Raw genomic sequence first — 11,438 nt, 5'->3', positions numbered from 1 at the left:
TCCCATCTAATTTCATATCTTGGAAGTCTGAGTCTGTTTTGTTTTTCTTTGATCTTTTTTAGGCTGTTCTATTTTGCTTAAAGCTAAATTGATTTTCATTGCTTTCTACAAACACATTTTAAAACTGCTTTTAGTTCAGTTAGCAGTTTTTCTGAGGACTTGGCTTTCTCATGTCCTCCATGAGTATTTTTCTTTGGTCAAACAAAGGAACTCAAGAAAAGGTAGGCAAGTTGCTCTACCACTGAGCCACAACCCCATCACGGCCAGTAGATTCTTATCTAGTAGTGCGTATTTGTATTTGTGCATAGGAAAGTTATGTCAGATTCATTCCACTTTTTCTTTCCCTGTCCCCACTCCCTTCCCTTGATTCCCTTTTGTCTACTCCACTGAACTTCTGTTCTTCCCCTCCCCCCACTTATTGTGGGTTAGCTTTCACATATCAGAGAAAACATCTGACCTATGGTTTGGGAGGATTGGCTTATTCACTTAGCATGATAGTCTCTAGATCCATCCATTTAGGGACTCTTTTTAAAAAAAAGAGAGAGAAAATTTTTTAATATTTATTTTTCAGTGGACACAACATCTTTATTTTATTTTATGTGGTGCTGAGGATCGAACCACATGCCCCGTGCATGCCAGGCGAGCGCGTTACCGCTTGAGCCACATCCCAGCCCCCATCTGGGGACTCTTAATATAAAAGGCACCAATCTCATTCGTGAGGGCTCCACCCTTATGTCCCATCATCTCCCAAAGGACCCACCTCCTAAGACCATCACATAAGTGATTAGGGTTCCACAGGGAGATTTAAGGGACAAAGATACAGACCATTGTGACACCAGGTGGCATTTTCTACAATAAAGATCATGTTCCACTGCGGAATAAGAAATGCCTATAATATTAATACTAAGGTCCTGGGTTGTGGCTCAGTGGTAGAACGCTTGCCTAGCATGTGTGAGGCACTGGGTTTGATTCTCAGTACTACATATAAATAAATAAATAAAGGTCCATCAATAACTAATAAAAAATTTTAAAATATATTAATAATAAACAATTCCCAAGTGTTCATTTGGAGTCAGAGGACTCCTAACAAGTTGGCCCATGTTCTCATTGAATTCTCACCAATACCTTACAGAGCTGTTACCATTTTAATCCAGGGGGGAAACTGAGGCTTAAAAGTGAGGCTTAAAGAGATTAAACATCTTGCTCACTATTGGAGAAGTGGGTGATACACCGGGCACTCCAGGGTCTCACAACTCTGCTGCAAGGGTTCTGAGCCAGGATTTTTGTGTGGTAAAGATGAGAGGTGGACAGATGTTCACAGAAGTGAAAAATACATCTAGCTTTCCCTAATACTTGCCCCTGCCTCCTTTTCTCCTTTATATTATAACATTGCAGTTTTTTCCAGAAAAGTCAGCCAGGATGAGAACACTTTTTAATTGGGGAGGGAAAGTGCTAGCCTCATGCTTCTTAAAAAAAAAAAAAAAGTAGAAAATCCCACTGAGAGGTCAGGACAAGGAGGAAGAAGACACCTGGCCAGCTTCTTGCTCTCGAGGTCTGGCAGAAATAAGCCCAAGGAACCCAGAAGCAAAACCAGAGCTGGAGGACATTGGGGTGAAAAGATGATTTTTCCAGGGATCCTGAGGAGAAATGGTGGCTTCAGAAGGTGTCTGTCGCGCTGTGTTTTGTTTCCTTCCCTCTCTTCTCTAACCTGTTTGTCACTGGGAAGTGAAATAGCTTCGGTTTGCAAGCTGTCGCCAGGGAGTGACGCAAGACCTTGTGTAATAAACAAGAACTACTGCCAGAGCCCCCAGCGAGCTGCTCCAAAGCCAGACTGCTAGGGGAACCCGGCATTGTGACAGCAAGGTCCCTCCAGCATGGCCCTAGTCACTGAGGAGCCGCTCTGGGAGGACAGCCAGGTAGGGTACCCTCCTGGCTCACCTGGGGGGACAGTGCAGCCTCCCAGGGGTGAGCGTACAGTGCTGACACACCCTCCATCCTGAGAGGTTCACAGAGAGTAAAATGGTCTCTCTGTGTTTGTGTGAGTATGTGTGGGGGGTGTAATTCTCTAGAGCAAAAATCTAGAGCCTTCAGCCAATTCCCAAGAATCCTCAACACTTAGAGCTGAAACCAGGCTCAGAGGCACACAGCAGACCTTCTAGAAAAGAACACCAAGCCCACCACTTTTATTTCTGGAGCAACTGGAGCTGAGGCTGTCTGTCCACTCTCCTCTTACAAAACCCTAAGACACTTAAGAAACTACAGAGGGGGTGCAGTGGGGGTGTGAATAACTCCATCCCTCTCCTAATCTAAACCTAATCCTCCTTAAACCTCGCCTGGCCCGGGCTATCAGGAATCCTGCCAGTGCCAAATGATATGTTTATTTAGCTCAGGTCTTAACTCACTACTCCTGAGCCATGGAAATCAAAAGGGACTGACTGTGCAGCTGCCACCTGCTGAGGGATGGGTAAACAGAGGGGTCGTCAAGAGGCCCAAGCATTGGAGGACAATCCCTTTGTGCAGTTCCAGCTCCAATAAGGTCATAGCTCCTGAGGAACAGGGTGGAGATGTGTACAAACACTGCACCCAGTCGTTTAGGAGCTTGGATAAAGCTGCTCCTCATGCGCCCTTCTCTGCTGACTGCTGCCTCAAACCACCATAGGGTGCTAGCAACACAGTGTCCCTGTTCCAAGAAGTTGGGACATTTTCAATTCCTGAACCACTTAGGTTTGTATACAGACAGTAGTTTCCAGATTATTCTCTGAGAAGCTTCAGATCTGTGAGGATGACGTGGTGCTCAGAACACATGGCCTGACCCCTATTTTTACCAGAGCAGTTGTTTTGATCTGTTTTATATCTGGGGGATTTACAAGAGATTTTGGGGGGAGGAGGGGAAATTCCATTGCTAAAAACAGAATATTTGAAAAATGCCTTTGTATTATCAGATTGGGTTTATTCTTACTTGAAAAGAGTTGAAAATGAAATAATTCATGATCCAAGCAGTTGACCTTATTTCCAATTTTGTATTTCTTTTTCCAAATAAATGTCTCTTTGTAACTCTTCATACGATTGTTCAACAGCATTAACCTCTTAGCAATAATAACCATGATAAATATGGCTAATGCATATTCAGTGCCCATGTTTGCCACATGACATGCTGGGCACTTTGTGTGCATTTACCCTCCTGGCCCCCACTGCAGCCCAGAAAATGACAAAAGCATCCACAATACCAGCTGGCCTCAGTTTACCCAGCATATAAGTGCTAGACTCAAAACTGTAACCCAGACAGTAAGTCAGAGCCTGAGTTGACTCAATGCATCATGCCGCCTCTCATGTTTAGTGAACAAGAGTGTGAGAAATAGAAAGTCTGGTGGTCCATTTTCAGAATATAGTATTCAGCCTTAATTGGATCTAAGTGTAGTCATTTTAATTATAGCCCTTCCCTTTTGCCTGCCTTAAATTTAAAATTGGCCAGTCATGTAGATTGTACCCCTGAGTCCTCCAATCAGGACAAAAGGCAATGCTGCCTTAGGTATATAAACCAGGGGCTGCCTGCCTAGGTGTGCTTGCTAGCCAGGTTCCAGTAGCAGGCCCCTCTGCCAGAAGTAAAATTTTGCCTTTCTTACCCACTTTTGAATACATGTTTGATTTCTTGAAGCACCTTGGTATTTCTAACAGGAACAATATGGGTATGTGAAAATAAAATATAAAAATATTACATTTAATAAATAAATATGCTCATTAGAGAAAATCCAAAAGCAAAAAATGGGAGGAGACCGCCCCCCCCCATCATTTTGCCAGTCTAAGGCCACTGTTATTAAAGTGTTAATGTTTAGACATATTTCTTCCGGGTCTATCTATTTAAGCATAGTTGTTAGTTCTGTATTGTTAAAATAGCTGTGATTGTATAGGCATATTTTATTTTGCTTTTTAAAAATTATTTGACAGCATAATATATAATATTCCAATTATCTGTCCTTTTTTTACTGTGCAAATAGTAGTCTCTTAACTGGAACAATTCAATTTGACGAACATATATTGAGTACCTATTATGTCCCAGACCTGGTGCCAAGCCCTGAAATATACAAATATATAAAATTCTATTTGTTTTTCTTCAAAGAACTAGCAGTTTAGTATAGGGCAAACAAGGCAAGCAGATAACTACATAGTTTTAACACTCCTGCACATATACTATGTTCCAAGTACCACTCCCTTGTATGGACTCACCAGATCGTCATAGCAACTTCCTGAGTAGGGACCATCACTCTGTCCTTTTCAGTAGGTGTTGAGATGAGGCATAATTTGCTAACAAGATGGCATTTCCAGATGTGGTATGTGGAATAATGGCACCCCAAGACATCTACCTCTTAATCTTCAGAATTTGTAAATATTACCTTACATGAAAATCACTTATAAAAATGGTAACATGGAAAATTATCTTACATGGAAAAAGGGACTTTGTAGATGTAATTAAGTTAAGGGTTTTAAGATGAGAATATTATCCTGAATGATCAGAGTCCGCCCAATGCCATTGAGAGCAGGAATCAGAAATATGGTAGGCAGACAGGGTGGGAACCTTGATTGCAACAATTCCATGTACAAAGTGTCTGATGAGCCATACAACATGTGACCAAGCATATAATCAACATTATGGTTGGGCAGGAGGCACATGATCACTGAGTGTCTCACTCTGATTAGACAAAGAAACTCCCCTCTCTAAAAGTCATTAGCCAATAGCTTTAAAGGTCACCCCCAGCAACACCATATAAACCCATAGACAGCAGCAGTTCTGCTGCAACCCACTCAGGACTCTTCTCCTGTGGGAGCTCACTTTCCTTTCTGTTTCAAAAATAAATGGTTACTTTGTTCTACCCCTCTGTTGTCCATGGGTCTTATTCTTCATATCCCTGAGACAAAGAACTCACACCTTTCCACATCTCACTATCAATAAGATGGAAACACCAAGGTCAGGGTCAGAGACAGAGATAAGATGATGAAAGCAGAAAGAGAGACAGGGACAGAGGCTATGCTGTAGACATTGAGCAATAAGAAAGGGGCCATGAGCCAAGGAATGTAGGCAGCCTCTAGATTCTGGAAAAGGCTAGGAAACTGACTCTCTGGAGCTTCCAGAAGGAACACTTCTTGACTTCAGGATTTTTTTCTTCCTTTCTTGCTCCTTCTCTTTTTCTGTAGTGCTACGTGTAGAACCCAGAGCCTTGCGTGCACTAGGCCAGGTGCTCTACCACTGAGCTACACACTAGGCCAATTGTAGGACTCTCGGCCATTAGAGTGCTACTTCAATAAATTTGTGTTGTTATGAGCTACTGAGTGTGTGGTCATTTATTACAACAGCAACTACACAGGGACTCAAACCCAGACAGTTGACTCTAGTGCCATCATTCTTAATAACCTTTAAATAACCATAAGCCTACCTCTAAAGTTGTGTTTTGTTACAGATAAGCCCCACCAGAGACACTTACAAGGCGACCTAGCCGTGAACTCTGTACCAACTAACCTTGCTTCCTGCCCCACCCCTCTAGGTGACCTAGATGTGAACTTTGCTCATTATAATACTATATTCTCCACCAAGGGGCATTTCTAACTGCTTTTTTTTTTTTTTTTTGAACATGTGATGCTTAGGAAGGCAGGATGGTGAACTGGGGATGCTCAAGAACGTGCTTGCCTCTACATGTGATGATGAATCCATCCCACGTGAATATGTTTGTGTTTCTCAAATAAAAACCCCTTGCTTTGTTTGCTGGGGACACACTGCTTCCAGAATGATCCCCAGTGCTCTCCTTACTTGGGGAAGCAATAAACTTCTCTTTGCTCTCTTATCTCCTGGTTGTGCTGATGGGCTTTTCACTCACTGAGAGGCAAACCCACTGGATTTGCTTGCAAAAGGCCATCAGCAGAGTAAGGGAAGGAGAGGTAGTGTTCCTGCAGGTTGATGTGGGAGTTATGTGGCATTAACCTGAATAAACAGGGAAAGTGAATAAACACAGGAAAATGTTCATGATATAGTGAGAAAATTTTCAATATTGGAAATAACTGCTCTTCCCTTTCTATTTTCAGAAATACATGGGTAAGTGTGTTTATTTTTATAACCATATGTGCATGATACACTCATAGTTATCTCCAAGGAGTGGGATTCTGAATAAATGTAAGGGGGGGTCTCCTTTTTTACTTACCAATTTTCAAATTATTAAAAAAATTTCACCTGACATTTAGTATTTGGGGTTTACATAAAAGTAATGTAATATGTCATTTTTTAATTGGAAAAATGAGATGTATTGGTGGGTTGCAAAGCTTTATGCATGAAGCTTTATACTTTTGTATGACAATTTCCTTTTTATAGAAAATTCCTGGAGGTACAATTGCTAAACTAATGGATAAAAACCTTTAAAAACAGATATTTTAAATAAACAAACAAAAACCTCAGTGTTGGTACAGTCAGCAAGCAAAATGAAATGCATGTGGGGGGAGAGGGTATTTAATCAGGCCAAGAAAAGACATGCTAGCTCCACTCATATATAAACCCTGATGTGTGGCATATTAGTTTGTTAGGGCTGCCATAACAGAGTCCCACAGACTGGGTGCCTTGGGCAGCAGAAATTTATTTTTCCATAGTTGTAGAGGTTAGAAGGCCAAGATCAAGGGGCCACAGGTTTGGTTCATTTGGGATCTCGCTCCAGACATAGATGGTTGTCTTCTCCCTGTGTCTCTCGTGGTGCTCTCTGTGTATGTCTGTGTCCTGATTTCCTCTTCTTATTAGGACAACAGTCATATTGGATTAGAGTTCACCCGACAACCAGATCCCTGTTCCCAAATACAGTGACATTCTTTAGTACTGGAAGATAGGTCTCTGTTATAAATTTGGAGGAGACACAATTCAAGCATAACATATGGAAAAGAAATCTCCAGAAAAATGAACCAATGCCAATGAAGAGAATTCCTTTTCACTACTAGAAGGAAACTTCATAAATTTTAATGTTTCCCTTAATAGGAAATGGAGAAGGAACACGATGGTTCTACTGGTGGTAGGCTCACTCTTGTTCCCCAGTCCTATACCAGGGACAGAAAAATTATTGGAATCAGTTGCCTTCTATCCAGAGTTCCCTTTCTAATTTCCATTTTACTCTGATTTGAAAGAACCAGATCTTCTCTCAGATCATTTCTTATTTAGACTAGGGTCTGGTTCATGTTTACGCTCTAGGAATAAATTTAAATAGAATGAGAAAATGTTTAAAAAATTCAAAATGATGCTCCTGCCTACTTATATTGTCTATTATTTTAACAACCCGGAAACCCTTGGAGCAAGTAAAGAACAAAAAATATCATGAATGCTTTTTGGGGTACAGTTTGGACCCATCTTTTCCCTCCTCTTTTTGAACTCCTGAATTCTGCTGGAGACCCATAGATTCTCTGGGTGTGAGACCAGAGAATGTGCATTTTAACCTGCTCCCCTTGGCAGCTCTTCCCTTTCCTAAAGTTTGAGATCATACAGAATTTCTAACTTCAGCTCCAATCCATTAGGTAGCTGTTCTGTCCTTCATGAAAAAAATCTCCATCTTAATGGTGACTACCCAGAGCCGCTTTGTTAGCTAAAGGGTGCATAGAGACTCCGCTCTCAGTGGTTGGCAGTTATTGTAAGGGAATTCCTGCCAGTCCTCCCCTCTCTCCTGGGTACATGACTCCCTATTAACTAATTGAAAGAGTAATAACAAAACTAACAACCAACTAGGTTTGTTTCTGGTAGGAAGAAATATCGACTGCCTATACAGTGAGACAAGGAAGGTGATAAAAAGGCTCATCTTTGCAACTATCTTCTGAACCACACCGCAGGCATGCAATTCTTTGGCTTGGGTTCTCCTAAATGATGTTACCGAGGAGGAGTAACAAGTTGTACATTCAACATCATGATCCAATCACAGCTTAAAGAGGATTGCAAAATTAGCTATCAGGTTACCTAGCAAATAACCAAATAAGGCCTTGTAAAGGTGAGATTTTTAGAACAGGTAAATCTAGATGGATGGAAAAGCTAGGCAAAGTCAACAACCTGGGTTGGTTAGCAAGGTACATCTTCTTCCACTATTTTTCTTTATGCTTCTTGGGCTTTTTCTAAAGCAGGAGCTGGCAGACTTTTCTGTCAGTATTTTAGGTTCTTCAGCCAGTGCTGACTGTTGCAATCCCTCGGCTTTGTCTCTGTTGTATGAATGCTGCCACGTGCAACATGGAAACGATCAGGGTGGCTGTGTTTCGAGAAAACTTTAGTTACCTTGAAACTTAAATCTCAGATGATTTTTCACATGCCGCAAATTATTTTTCAACATTTGTTTCCCCACAAGCCATTTGAAAAGTACAAGACTATTTTTAGTTTGAGGTACACAAAAACAGATGATGGACTAGACAGGTCACTGTTGGCTGGCCTGTTTTTAAACAAGAACAGTTTCCTATTTTCAATGCATACCCCATGCCTTCCCACGGCTCTACTTTTGCTCCTGTCATTCTTGTTTTTGAATGTTATTTTCCAATTCCTACATGTCCATTTGTTCCCATCACCTGGTTTGGCTACTACCTTCCTTTTCAAGTGATCCCTGAAGGCCTTCATTTGTACTTCTCTGGTGGCCTCCATCATTTCAGTCTTGCATTAGTTAGTGGTCCACGAGGTTTTATTTTTATATCCTCCATGGCACTGAGCCTAATGCACAGTGGGCATTCATAAATATTTCTTGAGCCAAGGAAAAACTATCCGTATTTAGAAAACAGCCCAAGGACATGGGGTTCCCAGCCAAGAGTGGAATGAAAATAGTTAAAATAGAAGTGGAAAGATGTGCTTAATACCTGTGGTAGGTTGAATGCCAGCCTCTACAAAGATATGTCCATGTTCTGATACCCAGACCTTGTGAATGTGACCTCGTTCAGAAAAAAAGTGTCTTTGTAGATGTAATTAAGAATCTTGTGGTGAGATCATCCTGGATTACCCAGGTGTGTCCTAAATCCAATGACAAGTGTGCTTGGAAGAAAAAGAAGGAGAAGATACACAGAGAAGGTCATATGGAAATGGAGGCAGTGATGGGAATGACATAGCCGCATGGAAAGCTGGTAGTCACCAGCTCAGGTACAGGCAAGGAAGGATTCTCCTGGAAAGCGGGAAGCCTCCAGAGCATGGTGCTAGTAACACCTTGATTTCAGACTTCTCAGCTCCAGAACTGTGGCAGAATGTAACTTTATTGTTTTAAGATGCTCAGTTTGTGATAATTGGTATAGTAGCCCAAGGCAGCTGATTCAATGTTCAACCTACCACTTCCCCAAATTGCTTTAATTTAGTTACTACCTAATGTTTATTTAGCATTTATTATGTACTGCTTTCCATGATTTATTATACTAAATTTGTAGCAATCTTATGAATCTGTTATTATTCCTGGCACAGATGAGGAAACTGATGTCCAGAGAAGTTGAATAACTTTGCACAAAGATGCACTTATCAAGTAAGTGGTGGAATCAGAATTGAACTCAAGCCATCTGAATTTCTTCTATCCCAGCAGCCTATTTTTTAAATTAATTTTTTGATTTATATATGACAGCAGAATGAATTAGAATTCTTATTACACATAATAGAGCACAATTTTTCATATCTCTGGTTGTATACAAAGTATATTCACACCAATTTGTGTACATGCATGTACTTTGGATAATGGTGTCCATTCCATTCCACCATCTTTTCTACCCCCATACCCCCTCCCTTACCCTTTCACTCCTTTGCCCTATCTAGAGTTTGTCTATTCCTCCCATGCTCCCCCTCCCTACCCCACTATGAATCAGCCTCCTTATTGTCAGAGAAAACATTTGGCATTTGGTTTTTTGGGATTGGCTAACTTGACTTAGCATTACCTTCTCCAACTGCATCCATTTACTTGCAAATGCCATGATTTTATTCTCTTTTATCCAGCAGCCTATTCTTGGTGATCAAGGATATTGCAGTTTGCTGCTCAGGTCACAACAACAGCATCTCACCCTTACTCTCTCTCTCTTGCTCTTTCGCTCTCCTATCCTCCATCCTCTCTGATTTCTAAAGGCAAGTGAGTTTTTGTTAGCTTTTTTTAAGGGCCGTGACTTTCATGAAAGTCTGTTTTCCTGAGCAATTCCATTTGAAAGCACTTAGTGACCACAGTTTCTACTTTTCAATAAGGAAAATAGTGAAGAGGAAACACAATGGACTGCTGGCTGCTGGATGAGTCATGGAGACCAAAGTGGCCACTGGCCCTGGACACCCTTCCATGGAAAAGTCTCTGTGGACCAAGTACCGCCATACAAAGTGGTCGGCAGGCGTGTGGTACCCTAGAGAAGCAAGGTACCATGGTCATGTGCCTGGCCCTAGGTGTGAATGTTCTGGCATTGTGCAACCGGGGAAATCAACCTCTTGGAGCCATGGTTCTCTCTCTCTTTGCATCTTTCAGGAACATAAATTTTATTATAAGGGTTATGAAAAACAGAAATTTATTAAGAACCATCTCTGCTATCACAGACCTGGGAGAAAGGACAGAGACGAGCAGGGAAGGCAGAAAGTATCCCAGGAAAAAGTCTCTGATGTCTCTCCCAGATAGGGGAAGGGGGGGCCATGACAGCACCGATGCCCTCATGACAGGAATCCATGTGAAGAAGACTGAGGCTGTGTGTACACTGCCTCCTGCAGCTGTTTGCATCCAAGCCTGGCCACCATCCACACTGTGACATCAGGATCCAGAGCTTGGGTCCTCTGTACGCTTAAAATGTACAGAGACGTGCGAAATGGACTTAATGATCTAAACATCACATTGTACCTCATTAATGTATATAGTCATGCTGTGTTAACTGAAAATGACATTAATAAAAGCATATGTAAAATTAAATGATGGGGCTGGGGTCGTAGCTCAGTGGTTAGAGTGCTTGCCTAGCACATGTGGGGCCCTGGGTTTGATTCTCAGCACCACAAAAAAAGATAAATAAATAAATTAAAGGTATTCTATCCTCTACAACTACAAAAAAATATTAAAAATAAGAAATAAAATGCTAGAATGCTCTATCTACTTGTTTCTGTGTCTCAGCTGTTCAATTTCTTTGGAACCACTTTGTTTCTGAATCTGGGGGCTGTATTTTGGGCCAGCATGCAGCAAGATGGTGTGCAGTAACATTTTCATAGAGTGCAGGTGGCAATCCTCCTAGTTACCCCCTTCCAGCCCTTAGTGTTGTCCTGGGTACAGGCTGCAGCCTCACCATGGGGCTTTCCCATGGAGAGGGAGCTTTCTTCTGATAAGGTAACCTTGGGGGACTTGCTACTCTCTGCATCCCACCTACTGATGATTGTCAGGAGCTGGGGGTAGGTTAGGGACATCCTGGGGGCCATACTGGGAGTGGAGTCCTTGCCTGAAGGTGGCAGAGAAGAATGGCAGGCAGTCTGG

General features: G+C 41.8%; 1 long non-coding RNA gene across 1 annotated transcript; it reads left to right on the top strand.

Annotated features, from left to right (window-relative positions):
- Nucleotides 1–1,839: 1,839 nt before the first annotated feature.
- On the top strand, nucleotides 1,840–10,762 carry LOC131424741 (uncharacterized). The gene is made up of 3 exons (XR_009228216.1): nucleotides 1,840–1,916; nucleotides 9,431–9,488; nucleotides 10,190–10,762. It is a non-coding gene; the product is annotated as an uncharacterized LOC131424741 (long non-coding RNA).
- Nucleotides 10,763–11,438: the final 676 nt, after the last annotated feature.

Source organism: Marmota monax, unplaced genomic scaffold (genome assembly GCF_021218885.2).
Source record: "Marmota monax isolate L192 unplaced genomic scaffold, Marmota_monax_Labrador192_F-V1.1 WCK01_AAM20220418_F8-fsc00059, whole genome shotgun sequence".
Classification (NCBI taxonomy): domain Eukaryota; kingdom Metazoa; phylum Chordata; class Mammalia; order Rodentia; family Sciuridae; genus Marmota; species Marmota monax.
The sequence above is the reverse complement of the archived record's forward strand: the minus strand, read 5'-3'. Positions and strand labels throughout refer to the sequence as shown.